We start from the raw sequence: 12280 nt of genomic DNA, 5'->3' as shown, positions 1-12280 counted from the left end.
TGTTCTGGGATTCCCATTCTTCTCAGAGTCAGCCAGTTTGTTATGATCCACAGCCAATTTCCTTTGCATAATTAATGAAACACAGATAGACATTCTTCTGGTATTCCCTGCTTTCAGCTAAAATCCATCTAACATCACCTGCAATATCCCTAGTACCACGACACCTTCTAAAGACAGCCTGGACTTTGAGGGAAAGGTGATAAAAAAAATGTGATATGCTGTGTGTGAGAGCCCTCAGCATTGAGTACAAAACTGCCACAAAGCCTTGACCCATGTCTTCTCTGTTTTGAGCACAGACAGTAAATGTCTTTCTCATCTAGTGCAATTATAACACTAGGGGAAGGGAGTTTTTGTGGCCTAGTGATAAGGAGTTGCACTGCCAATCCAAAAGCACATAGTTCAAATCCACCAGCTGCTCTGTGGGACAAAGATGGGCACTCACTCTCCTCTCATACAATTTACAGTTTTAAAAAGCCTACTGGATTCTTAGCTATGTGTCAACAACAGGTTATGAGCTGAGCTGCCAACTCAAACACAGGTTGTATGAATCACCACCGCTCCATGGGAGAAAGAAGGATCGGGAATCAAACTTGAGTCTTCGATGCAGAGGACAAGAATTCTACCACTGAACCACTCATGCCTCTTACTCATGTTGACCAGATTCATTCCCAATGAGGAAGAGAATAAAGGGAGCCAAGTGCTACTGCACTTAGTCCTCAACAAATGCTTGTGAGCGTTTACTGCTTCCCAGGAGCTCCTGAGTGGTACAAAGAGATAGGTAGGCAGTTACGCTGCTAACCAATAGCTTGGCATTTGGAATCCACTCAGAAGTCCTTCAGGGAAAAAAGGCATGTCTTCTTGAAAAATCAGTCGTTAAAATGCCCGTCAGAGCACCCTTCTACTCTAACAGCACAAACATCTGGGGTTACCATGCTTCAGCCTTTTCTTGGCTGTCAGCTGGTACAGTTTGGAGTTTACTATGTGGAGTCTGCCTCTCTTGATTCAAAGCCACCAAGTGGCTCCAACTGAGGAAGGTGGGGCATCAGCTCCCTTATGATTTACTTTCAGTTACAGAATCCTGCTGAGAGGTCAGCTATGAATTGGCTCTAACTTGATAGCAATGACTTTGACTTTTGATGAGGAGCCCCAGTGGTGAAGTGGTTAATAGTACAACTGCTAACGGAAAGGTCCCTAATGGGATGTGGCAGTCTGCTTCCACAAAGATTTATAACCCGGGAAGTGTTAGAAGGAAGGTTTACACTGTCCTATAGGAGCCCTGGTGATATAGAGTATAATATATTGGGCAGATCACCAAAAAGGTCGGCAGTTTGAACTCAACATTCCGCAGAAGAAAGTTGAAGGCTCTCTTCTTGGAAGGATGCATAGCCTCAGAAATCTAATGGAGAGTCGCCAGGAATCAGAACAAACTTGATGGTTGAGGTTTGATGTTTTGCTCTGGACACTGTCCTTTAGAGTCAGTATGAAGTGGAGTCTACTTGACAGCAGCGAGTTTTTGTGTTTTCTATTCCTGTCATTTTCCTAGGCCCTAGAGCTATGACAGTGAACGTGACAAGCAAACTCTAAACCTGTCTACCTGAATCGGCTGACAGTGTGATCTCCCCACAACCACGGAGGTGGCTATGAAAGCCCAATTCATAATGTGAGAAAACAAATTGCAGAGAAGCTGGATTATCAGCAGCTGCTTCAGACAGACAATGCTCTGGTCTGACTTCAGTGTTGTGTTCCTCTCAGGGGGTCAGGCGTCTCCCAATGGTCACTTCTAGCAGATCTGGAATCTGGACACTTAGCTCCCCAGGAGTGCAGGCAGACTGGTCGTAGGAGCTGAGCTGCTCTCTGCATGTCACCCTCGAGCTATTTCCTCAGTAGAAGCAACAGGCCTGAATGAGAAGCATTTATATTTCATTCCTAGAGCTAGGTCCTGAGTGTTGCAAACAACAGAGCAATGAACCACCTCCCAGCTCCAAGCATAACTCTGTCCCTCGTAGCGGTACAACTTGAGACTTTCACTTACCTCTTCATTTCCACCAGAGCCATTCTATTAATCCCTTGCAGTGTTTTTGTGACTTTTCATAAAATAACATATGTGAAAGCACTGAGTTCACTGCCCGGCAAATATAGTTGCTCAATAAATGTTAGTTGAATTGAAATCTGAAAAATTGAAGGAGAGGCAATGAGCCTAATTCCTGAGACTGGAGACTTCATTTGGCTCATTGATTTGCCTTTAAGCAATTGATTTTATATGCCAGGGCACACATCGGGACGGTGCAGGGAACCCAATTTAGCAAGCTGGCTTTATCTGATGGGGATGTGATCTGTGATTGAAATAAGGAGCATTTCCACATGGGGCATCTGAAACTGCCGTGTTTGGGCTGTCTAACTCAGCACGCACACCTGAGGATCTTGGTTATGTGTGTGAGCCTCTCTAGAGCCAGTCCTTTGCAGGCTTAGAAAAGCATAAAGGTTGCATTTGGGAGCCAGATGATCCTGTAATCCAGGCTCATGTCTCCATCCTTTCTTAATGAGAGTTGATAGGAAGTCAGAGACTCGAAAGCAGAATTCTAGGGCATGACTGAATAATATGATAGCAAAGGTACATCCAAAGATGCCACAAGGGGTTGCTACCCTCACAACCATTCCCTCTTTTTCCATGGTAAAGAGATTGGGGTTGTTAACAGCTTCGGTTTGCTAGGCTCCATAATCAACATTCTTGGTACCAACAGCCAGGAAATCAAAAGACAAATTGCATTGGGAGAGTCTTCTGGGGACCTCTCCAGAGTACTGAAAAGCAATGATTTCAGTCTGGAGACTAAGGTGTGCCTGATTCAGGCCGCGGTCTTTACAATCATTCGCTATGCATCAGAAAGCTGGACAATGACTAGGGATGATGGAAGGAGAATTGTTGCCTTGAGCTATGGTGCTGGAGAAGATTATTGAATACACCATGGAATGCTAGGAGAACAAACAGGAGCAACCTAGGGAGGGTGATATCAGGATGCTCCTTGGAGGCAAGAATTCTGAGGCTTCATCTCACATACTTTGGGCATGTTTCAAGCAGTGATCAGTCCTTAGAGAGAGACATCATGCTTGAAAGGGTGGGGGGACAGTTCAAGAGAGGAAGACCCTCGATGAGATAGATTAATTCAGTGACTGAGGTAATGGGTGTAGGTGTATCAGAGACAATAAGATTGGCACAGGATAGAGCAGGGTATAAAGCTGTTGTACATAGGGTCGCAATGAGGCGCTTGCTATGAGTCGCAAGTGACTCGATAGCACATAACAACAATAACAACAAAAGCAGATGCCATTGTTTTTGTTTGTTTGTTTTGCTTCCCCTAATGACAAAGCTCCCTCATGGAATGGATCATGAATTATCACCATCATCTCATTCTTATTTGTTAATCACCAATTAAGAGTTATCTTTGTGATTTCACTCTGCCCAACTGGATTTCAGGGAAAGTCTTCTAAGGGTTTCTGGGGAATATTTCTTTTTTTCTAAAAAGGAAATGAAATTGAGAAAAAGACTGCTTTTTTTTTCTCCTTTTTCCCCCTGACACTTTCCTTCTTAGACTTATATGAGATGTCAGAGCAGGAAAAGCTACCTTGTGAACATGAAGAGAAAGGGCAGCATCTCAGAAATGTTAACTAGATGCTGTGATATTCCTGGACTTCTGAATAAATCATTGTCTGATGAGATAGCAAATGTCTGTGCCACATCACTGCTAGTATTTTGCTGGAGGTATTGGAAGTTCAGGGAGCTCTAGTGGCCTAGTGGTGAGAAACTGCATGGCACTGCAATCCCAAAGGCACGTGGTTCAAATGCACTTGCTGTTCACTGGAAAAGGCTGGAGAGTCAGTCTCATTCTGTGTGAGTTACTGCCACTATGAGCTGATTCTGATTCAACAGCATGCAATCACCACCACTTTTCAAATTTAGTGGTAGAATCCTCAACGGAGAGGCTTGATCTTTAAACAGTGCTCTTTATGCATAGCCTCTACCCTTTGGCCAGTGGACACTTGCATATTATCATGAACATGAATAGATTTTGTTTTCAGGTTAGGAAGTCAGACTAGGAAGAAGGTTCTGGTGTACTTTCAAAAACCAGCGAGTGAAAAGTCCAGGGATGACATGATCTGATCTGCACTGATCCTGGGAATGGTGCTGATTGGCAACTTTCATTTTGTTTTGTCACAGGATCATCATCAATCGTTGAGGCTAATCTGAAGGCATCTAACAAAATTACTTTGCTACTTGCAGCCAAATGCATCCAAATCAATAGCATCACTTGGATACAGAAGCAGGAAAGCTCAGGCTGGAAGAGTGGAGGATCTCTGGGAACTGAGGGAACCTCTGGGAGTACATCAAATGTGAGAACTAGGAAGAAAACCAATTTGGGAGTGAGTGTGAGTAGGCAGACAGAAGCTCAAAAATACATCCCAAGGTGGCAACCAGATGGGGCTGAAGTGGAAGGGAATATGAAGCCTAAAAAAAGAAAGCCAAGCAGTGCCTTGACAGTGACACCGGCAGGGTTTCCCCAGACACATTCACGCTGCCCACTCAACCCCAGATGCCATGGGCTCTCCAGAAGGATGTACTAGACAGGTTGTAAGTGGTAAGCAACAGTCACTGACTGATAAAGCCAAAGAAAAGTCTGTCCATAAGAATATCGGCTAGTTCACAGAACCATGAGGAAGGGCAGAGATTCGTGCTTGATGCCGAGCTGCAGACCTGGCTCAGTGAGGAAGCTGCAGCTGCCACCACTGATCACCAGAGAATACATCTTCCACTTTCAATGTTTCTGTACTTGCTTCTATTTCCACCATTACTGCTACCAGCTCCACATCACTTCTGTGCTGGGAAAGCGATTTTAAATCATTCCAACTACTGCACTGGGGTCTTTGCCAGGGAGAGAGAGAGGATGAAAGGGAGTGTGCTCCCTGAGCCTTCTGCCTTGGGTGCATCTGAGGGTTAAACCTAGATCAAATGCTTATAACCAAGCTATAAGGGAGGATGAGACATTAAGTTTGAGGGGAGTTCATTTTTTTTTTTTTGTTCCCAGGCAGGACTGATAGATATATTCTACAAACATTGAATGAGGACAGGTGAAACATACTACAAATAGAGCCACAGGGAGATGCCAGGGTACGCAGCACAGTATACGGTACCAGTCAGGGTAGATTCAAGTGGGAGGACTGGAGTCCATTTGTCCCGTGAGGAGGAAGGGTGTCAGATACCAGCTTCAGGGACCAGAGGAATCACACACAGAGTGTGGGGACAAGATGTTAGAGTCTTCAGTGCCAACATGGTCCACTAAGAATCTGCCATTCATTTGTCATTTGATGCCTTCAGGTCCTCTGGCGTTCTGCAGCCACTGTTTCCTTGATCATATCTGTAAAATGGACCAAACTCCTCCACTCTATGTTCTAGGGAGTCAGTCTACTCACCAACAATTCTAGGGATTCTTAAAAGATGTACAGTCACCTGGCCAGCAGGCTTACTCTCGGTGCTTGCTGTCCAAGCTGAGTTTTTGGTTCCATATTACTGTTGGTAAGTGTGACTGTCCTGTGTCCTGGTAAGCGCGTTTCCATAAGCGGGAATGAAAGTGATCATCCTTGTCCTCTGTATACTTCTGGAAAAGATGCTTTCCAGTCCCTAAAATCAGTTGTCATCGAATTGACAAACTAATTATGGTCTCATGTATGTTAAAGTAGATTTCTAGTCCCTGGGGTTTTCAAAGGCTGATTTTTCAGAGATTGCCAGCTCTTTCTTCAGGTGTCTAAAATCACAAAGCTTTCATTTCAGCAACTGAATGTGTTACCTGTTTCACAACCATAAACCCCAGCCCCATCATCCACAATTCTATACTCAACACCTACAAATGTCTCCTTTAAGCCTGCCAGGTCTCATTCCCCAGCCTCTACTCCTTACTGTTCATATGTTACTTGATCAGTATGATCTACCCCACTTGTTCTTGTTAAGTGTCATTGAGTTGGCTCCAAGTCATAGCAATCCTGTGTGAAGCAAGTGACACTCTGCCCCATCCTCAATCTCTGCGGTGCTTAATTAAGCCCATTGTTTTAGGTAGTGTGCCAGTTAATCTCACTGAGATTTTGTTAATTCTCTATTTTTTCAAGATAACAAGCCCAAAGTGTATAAGCTAAATCTCTGATCCTTCCTTCTAAGGAATATTCTGGCTACACTTCTTCTGAAATGGATTTGTTTTTTCATTTGGCAATGTGTTCAGTACTCTCCACCAACACCACTGTTCAAAGGCATCAGGTCTTCTTCAGTTTCCTCATTCAGTGGCCAACGTGCACGTGTGTATGAAGCAACTGACAATGTCACTGCTTGGGCAAGGTGCACTTTAAAGTAATATTCTTGTGTTTTTAGCACTTAAAGAAGCCTTGCCCTAATTACCCTCTTTGAAATTATGAACCACACTGCCCTTATTCTCTTTTCTTTTTCTGTCTTCATTTTCTTTCCAAAACTTGCCAAGACTTGATAGTCTATATGTTGTACTTGTTTGCTTCTCGACTGCCATTCCCCAGTGGAATGCAAATTCCTTCAAGTTGAAGGTGTATCTGATTTCTGGTTTGGAGGTTTTACCTTTTCTTGATCTATCCCCAGTATAAAGAATAGTAGTTAACACTTTAATAGACATACAATAAATGTTTGTGAAATGGATGAAAATCATGTTTGAAGCTATAGTTTTTCTGTACTGAGACTGTGAAGGAAATGAAATTAGTTCACTTAATGTCATTTTCATTTATTTTTCTAATACTAACTTCCAACAGTTACTTATTCAGAAAATATATGTTGCATGTTTACTATGAAAACTAGGCCAGGTGCTGATTGTGGAACAGACCAATAAGTACTCATATGCAAGTTCAAATTGAAGCTAAAGAAAATAAAATCAAATCCACAAGAACCAAAGTTTGACTTCAAGCATATAGCACGAGAATTTAAAGACCATCTCAGGAACATTTTTGAAGTCTTGAGCACTAATTAGTGAAGACCAGATGAGCTGTGGGAGGCTATCAAGAATATCATTAGTGAAGAATGCAAAAAGTCATTACAAAGACAGAGGAGAAAGATAAGAACAACACGGATGTCGGAAGAGACTCTGAGTATTGCATTACAGCTCTGAGAAGCCAAAGTAAAGAGGAAAATCAAGAAGTTAAGGAGCTGAACGGAAGATTAAAAAAAAAGCAACATTGAAAGACAAAGTAAAGTATTATAATGAAATGTGCAAGGAGCTAGAGTCAGAAAATTAAAAGGCACAAACTTGCTTGACATTTCTTAAACTGAAGGAACTAAAGAACAAATTCAAGCCTCAAGTTGCAACACTTACGGATGCTGAAGGCAGAGTGTTGAGTGACATAGGAAGCATCAAAATAAGATGGAAGGAGTACACAGAGTCCCTATACCAAAAAGAATTGGCTGACAGAGAGATATTCAATGAAACAATATATAATCAAGGGCCTATGGTGATGGAGGAGGAAGTTCAAGTTACTCTGAAGGAACTGGCAAAAAAAAATAGGACCCAGGAATTGATGGAATACCAATTGACATATTTCAACAAACAGATAGTGGGCTGGACGCCCTCACTAGATTATGCCAAATAATCTGGAGGACAACCACCTGGTCAGTTAACTGAAAGAAATCTGTATTTATTCTCATTCCAAAAACAAGATGACCCAATAGAATGTGGAAATTATAGAATGGTATCACTATTATCACACACAAGCAAGATCCTGCTGAAGATTGTCCAGAAACAACCGGAACAGTGCATCAGCAGAGAAATTCCAGATGTGCAAGTGGGTTTAGAAGAGGTTGTAGCACCAGGGACATCATAGCCAATGTTAAATGGATCTTGGCTGAAAGAAGAGAGTACCATAGAAATGTTTATCTGCGTTTCGTTGACTATGAAAAGACATTTGACTGTATGGATCACAACAAATGGTGGCTACCTATGAGAAAAATGGGAGAATACTTGATTGTGCTAATGTGAAAACTATACTTGGAGCAGGAAGCAGTAGTCAGAACAGAGGAGGGAAACACTGCATGGATTAGGAACAGGAAAGATGTGTGTATCAGGGATGTATCTTATCTCCATACCTTTTTCATCTATATGCAGAACATATCATTGGACAGACTGGACTTTATGAGGAGGAATGTGGCATCAGAATTGAAGGAAGACTCATCAACAACCTGCATTATGCAAATGAAACAACCTAGCTGGCTGAATGAAACTGAAGAGGGCATGAGGCCTTTGCTGAAGAAGGTCAAGGACTGTAGTCTTCAATACGGATTGAAGTTCAACATCAAGAAAACGAAGATTCTCACCACTGGCCCAATTAGCAGCTTCATATTGGATGGAGAAGAGATTGAGACTGTTGATAACTTCAGCTTGCTTGATTTCACAATCAACTCTCTTGGCACCAGCAGTCAGGAAATCAAAAGACGAATTGCATTGGAAAAGTCTATTGTCGGGGACCTCTCTAGAGCACAATGTCAGTCTGGAGACTAAGGTGTGTCTAATTCATGTCATTGTCTTTGCAATTACTTATTATGCATCAGAGAGCTGGATGATAACTATGGATGATAGAAGAAGGATTGATGTCTTTCAGTTGAGGTGCTGGAGAAGAGAGCTGAACATATTGTGGACTGTCAGGAGAACAAACAGGGTCTGTCTGAGAGAGGGTGAAACCAGGATACTCCCTGGAAGCAAGGATTTTGAAGCTCTGTCTCACATGCTTTGGCCACATGAGTAGGAGGCACCAGTCCTTGGAGAGGGACATCATGCTTGGAAGGATTGAGGGACAGCACAGAAGAGGAAGATCCAGGATGAGATTGATTGATTTAGTAACTAGAGAAATGGGATTAGCTCAGGACAGGGCAGGTTTCAGAACTAATGCACATAGGGTCACTATGTGTCACAGACAACTCGATTGCACATAACAACAACAACAACAACAACAATGAACATTAATAGAGAAGAAAGAACATGAACACACTATGCACCAAGTACTGTGCTAGAGATTTTCGTCATTACTATCTTTCTAATTTTCAAGATGAATTCCCATGAGCCAGGGAAAATGTTTAAGAGTATTTTTACAGAAGAAAAAGATTAAAGTTCAAAGAAGAGAAAAGATTTGTTAAAGGTTATATAGTTAGTGAACTGAAAAGAGAAGATTAGGACTTGGAGCCCAAAACCTGTGATCTTTTTAGGGTCCTAGTCTCCAAGCATAATGTAATCCCTACATCTCACAAGACCATAGTCTGAAACCCACCAGCTTGTGTTGCTCCAGCTTCAGAGAGGCAGGGCATTGGACTGCCAGTATCCATCCGTCATATGCAGTTCTTCAGCTGGGCTTAGTTCTGGATCTTGCCCTAGTCTGATTCTCTACTGTTACCTTGGAGGTTAGGATAGGCATCTACAAAGAGGATTAAGACTACAAGGACAACTACTGGCTCATTGTTGTTGTTGTTATGTGTTGTTGAGTCGTTTGCGACTCATAGTGACCCTATGTACAACAGCCCTAAACTCTGCTCTGTCCTGTGCCAATCGCACCGTCTCCAATACACCCATCCCGATTACCCCAGTCACTGAATCAATCCACCTCATAGAGGGCCTTCCCCTCCTGCGCTGTCCCTCCACTCTCTCAAGCATGATGTCCCTCACCAAGGACCTATCATCCCTCCTTACAATATGTCCAAAGTATGTTAGACACAGCCTCAGAATCCTTGCCTCCAAGCAACCTCCCGCAGTAGAAATGGTTAAGATGGACAGTCTTGGGACCAATGCTGACTTTATTCACTTACTCATCTATATGTTAAGCACCTACTAATTCCTGGACCCTGTGTCAGGTGCTGAAGTACTGGTAGTAGCAGGCTTGGTTCCATGTACGGTATGGTAGTGTGGATGACCAGATGAATCTGTTGACATTTAAGCCTGAGAACCCTCTCAACTCTAGTGTTAGGGATACTCTGTCCTCCAGAACAGAGCAAGGATTAGGCATGCAGTTGATGCACTCTTAATGAGGAAGTACTAGGTGAGTATGGGGCAATAATGTGGTCTCTCTCTCAGAGTGCACACCATAGTCAGTATCCCTCTGTGGTGCTTGCCGTGTTAGCATTGTCCCTACTGTATCTATTCCGTGCATAAGAGCAGTCTCTGTCTTCACCATTTCTTGGAAGCAGGAGGGATTGGCTACTCTTTTACCTAATTCAACCCTCTCTACCCAGAAATTTCTTGGCTTTGGACATGTGGTTATTACTTTCAAATTAAGGTTGTGTGGCTCAGTGCAATTTCCCCATTTCTTCCTCCTCTGAAGGAGTGCGTAGATAGAGGAGGCAAGCACTCCCTTTTTTCTGCTGCCTCCATCTGAACAGGGAAGTCAGCGCCCCCAAAGACATCTCTATTTTGACCAAGGAACAAAGCAGGCAGGAGCAACCTTTAGTCATTTTTCTACAGGTTAAGGAGGATGGCAATTATGTGCCCAGGGTTGTCCTAGCTATAACAATGGACTTCATCATCTTGATGTAAGAGCTAAGTAACTCTCCTGTTCAGTCAACTAGAAGAGGACTGAGAGACTGTTTCTTTTGGAAAGTAGGGCCACTCCTTCTTTACCAATGGTTGAGCCTTGGGATTCAAACTTTCAGGCCAACTAGGAGGATTAGGAGACGGGAGCTTTCTCAGGCCCAGCTGTGGGACCGGAAAGCAAATACCAGAATCATGCCTTTTGGTCAAGACTGAGTTAAATACAGGTGTCCAAAATGAGTCACCAATCAAATGATGGGTATTAGGAGCAGATCCCAGTAGCTGGAGTCCCAGAGGGGCTCTTGGAATCTGGAGATAGACTATACAGGACGAGTCCAAGCTTTTCCCTGCTTTGAATATTGGTAGGAAAAGATCCAGCCACTATGCTGGCCATGAGCTGGTGGCCATACAGGTTTGATGTAGCTCCTGGACTTTTGCTGACCAACAGGAAGATATATCTTGAAGGATTGCTTCTTATTTAACCCTCACTCAGGGTACAGCAAGGAGGTAAACAGCAGGCAAAACCCCTTCTCATCGATGGGCTGAGGGCATTGTTAGGTCATGAACTGAGAGCACCAAAGACTTGGGCCACCTAAGGAAGCTCAAGGCTCTCTCTGAGTCCCTTATGGCCCCATGTGCTTCAGCTCCTCACCTTCCAGTCTGAGGCTGTTATATGAGAACCCAAATCACTAAAGTTGATATTCTCTACAGGCTGGTGGCCAAACAGTGTGTGCTGACAGATGCCAACACCCACACAGCTGATGGGGTGGGAAAGTCTATAGCGAGAGATGGGTAATGGGATAATTGTTGGTAGACTTGTCATTTGTCTACTGATTGTAACAGTGACAAGATAGGAATTCTTTCTTTTGGCCCTTGAGGGCCCAGCAGGAGGCCCCCTTCTTCACTCAGCCTGAGAAAAGCAAAGAACAGAGGCAATTACCCCAATTATTCAGGCAAGAGTCCTACAATGTGATTATCCAGATAGAGAAAATGCAAGTGGCACCTTCTCTTTACAAATTCTACCTTATCTATTTCAGATGCATTTTTTAAAACCCCCAAACCCACTGTGCTCAAGTTGCTTTCATACTTGGGTTCAGCTGGGATCTCTTTGTGCTCCCTGCAGGGTCCTACAGCAGCCCCAGCCTTTCCCGCCCCTCCCACCATGATTGCAGTATTGAGTTAAAATTGAACAGATTAGTAAATAGACTTACATCTTTGTGTGACACAATAAGCACCACTGGAAAAAAACACACGAAAAGATTACTGAATAAAAACATATCAATCCAATCAAAAGCACAGAAATCATGGCTATGGCAGAGCTGGGAGTATCAGCAAGCATCTGGATGACTAGAGTCACTGAAGCTGACTGAAAGCACCCTTCAGAACCATTGGGTTATCCTCCTAGGACCAGAGCTTCTTGTCTGTGCCTGAATCTTCCTTTTCAGGCCTACAGCAAATCTGGGTGACCCACCAACATTCTAAGCCTTTCTGGTACTGGATGAGTTCTATTAGTTAGCACACGACCTGTTGTGATGTCTTGAGTTCAGAATGCTACATGTATCCTCGTGCCCACGAGCAGCACTTCGCCAGGCCTGGCATATACAATTGGCCTCTGCCTGGGCTCTGGCAGTCTGCTTGGAGTCCTTTGGTGTAGAACAACACTTGGCAAAGAGTTATTTTCTTTTTCTTTTCTTTCTTTTCTTTTTTTTTTTTTTTTT

Source organism: Elephantulus edwardii, unplaced genomic scaffold, assembly GCF_000299155.1.
Source record: "Elephantulus edwardii isolate Elephantulus edwardi_28Jun2011 unplaced genomic scaffold, EleEdw1.0 scaffold00049, whole genome shotgun sequence".
NCBI lineage: Eukaryota > Metazoa > Chordata > Mammalia > Macroscelidea > Macroscelididae > Elephantulus > Elephantulus edwardii.
The sequence above is the reverse complement of the archived record's forward strand: the minus strand, read 5'-3'. Positions refer to the sequence as shown.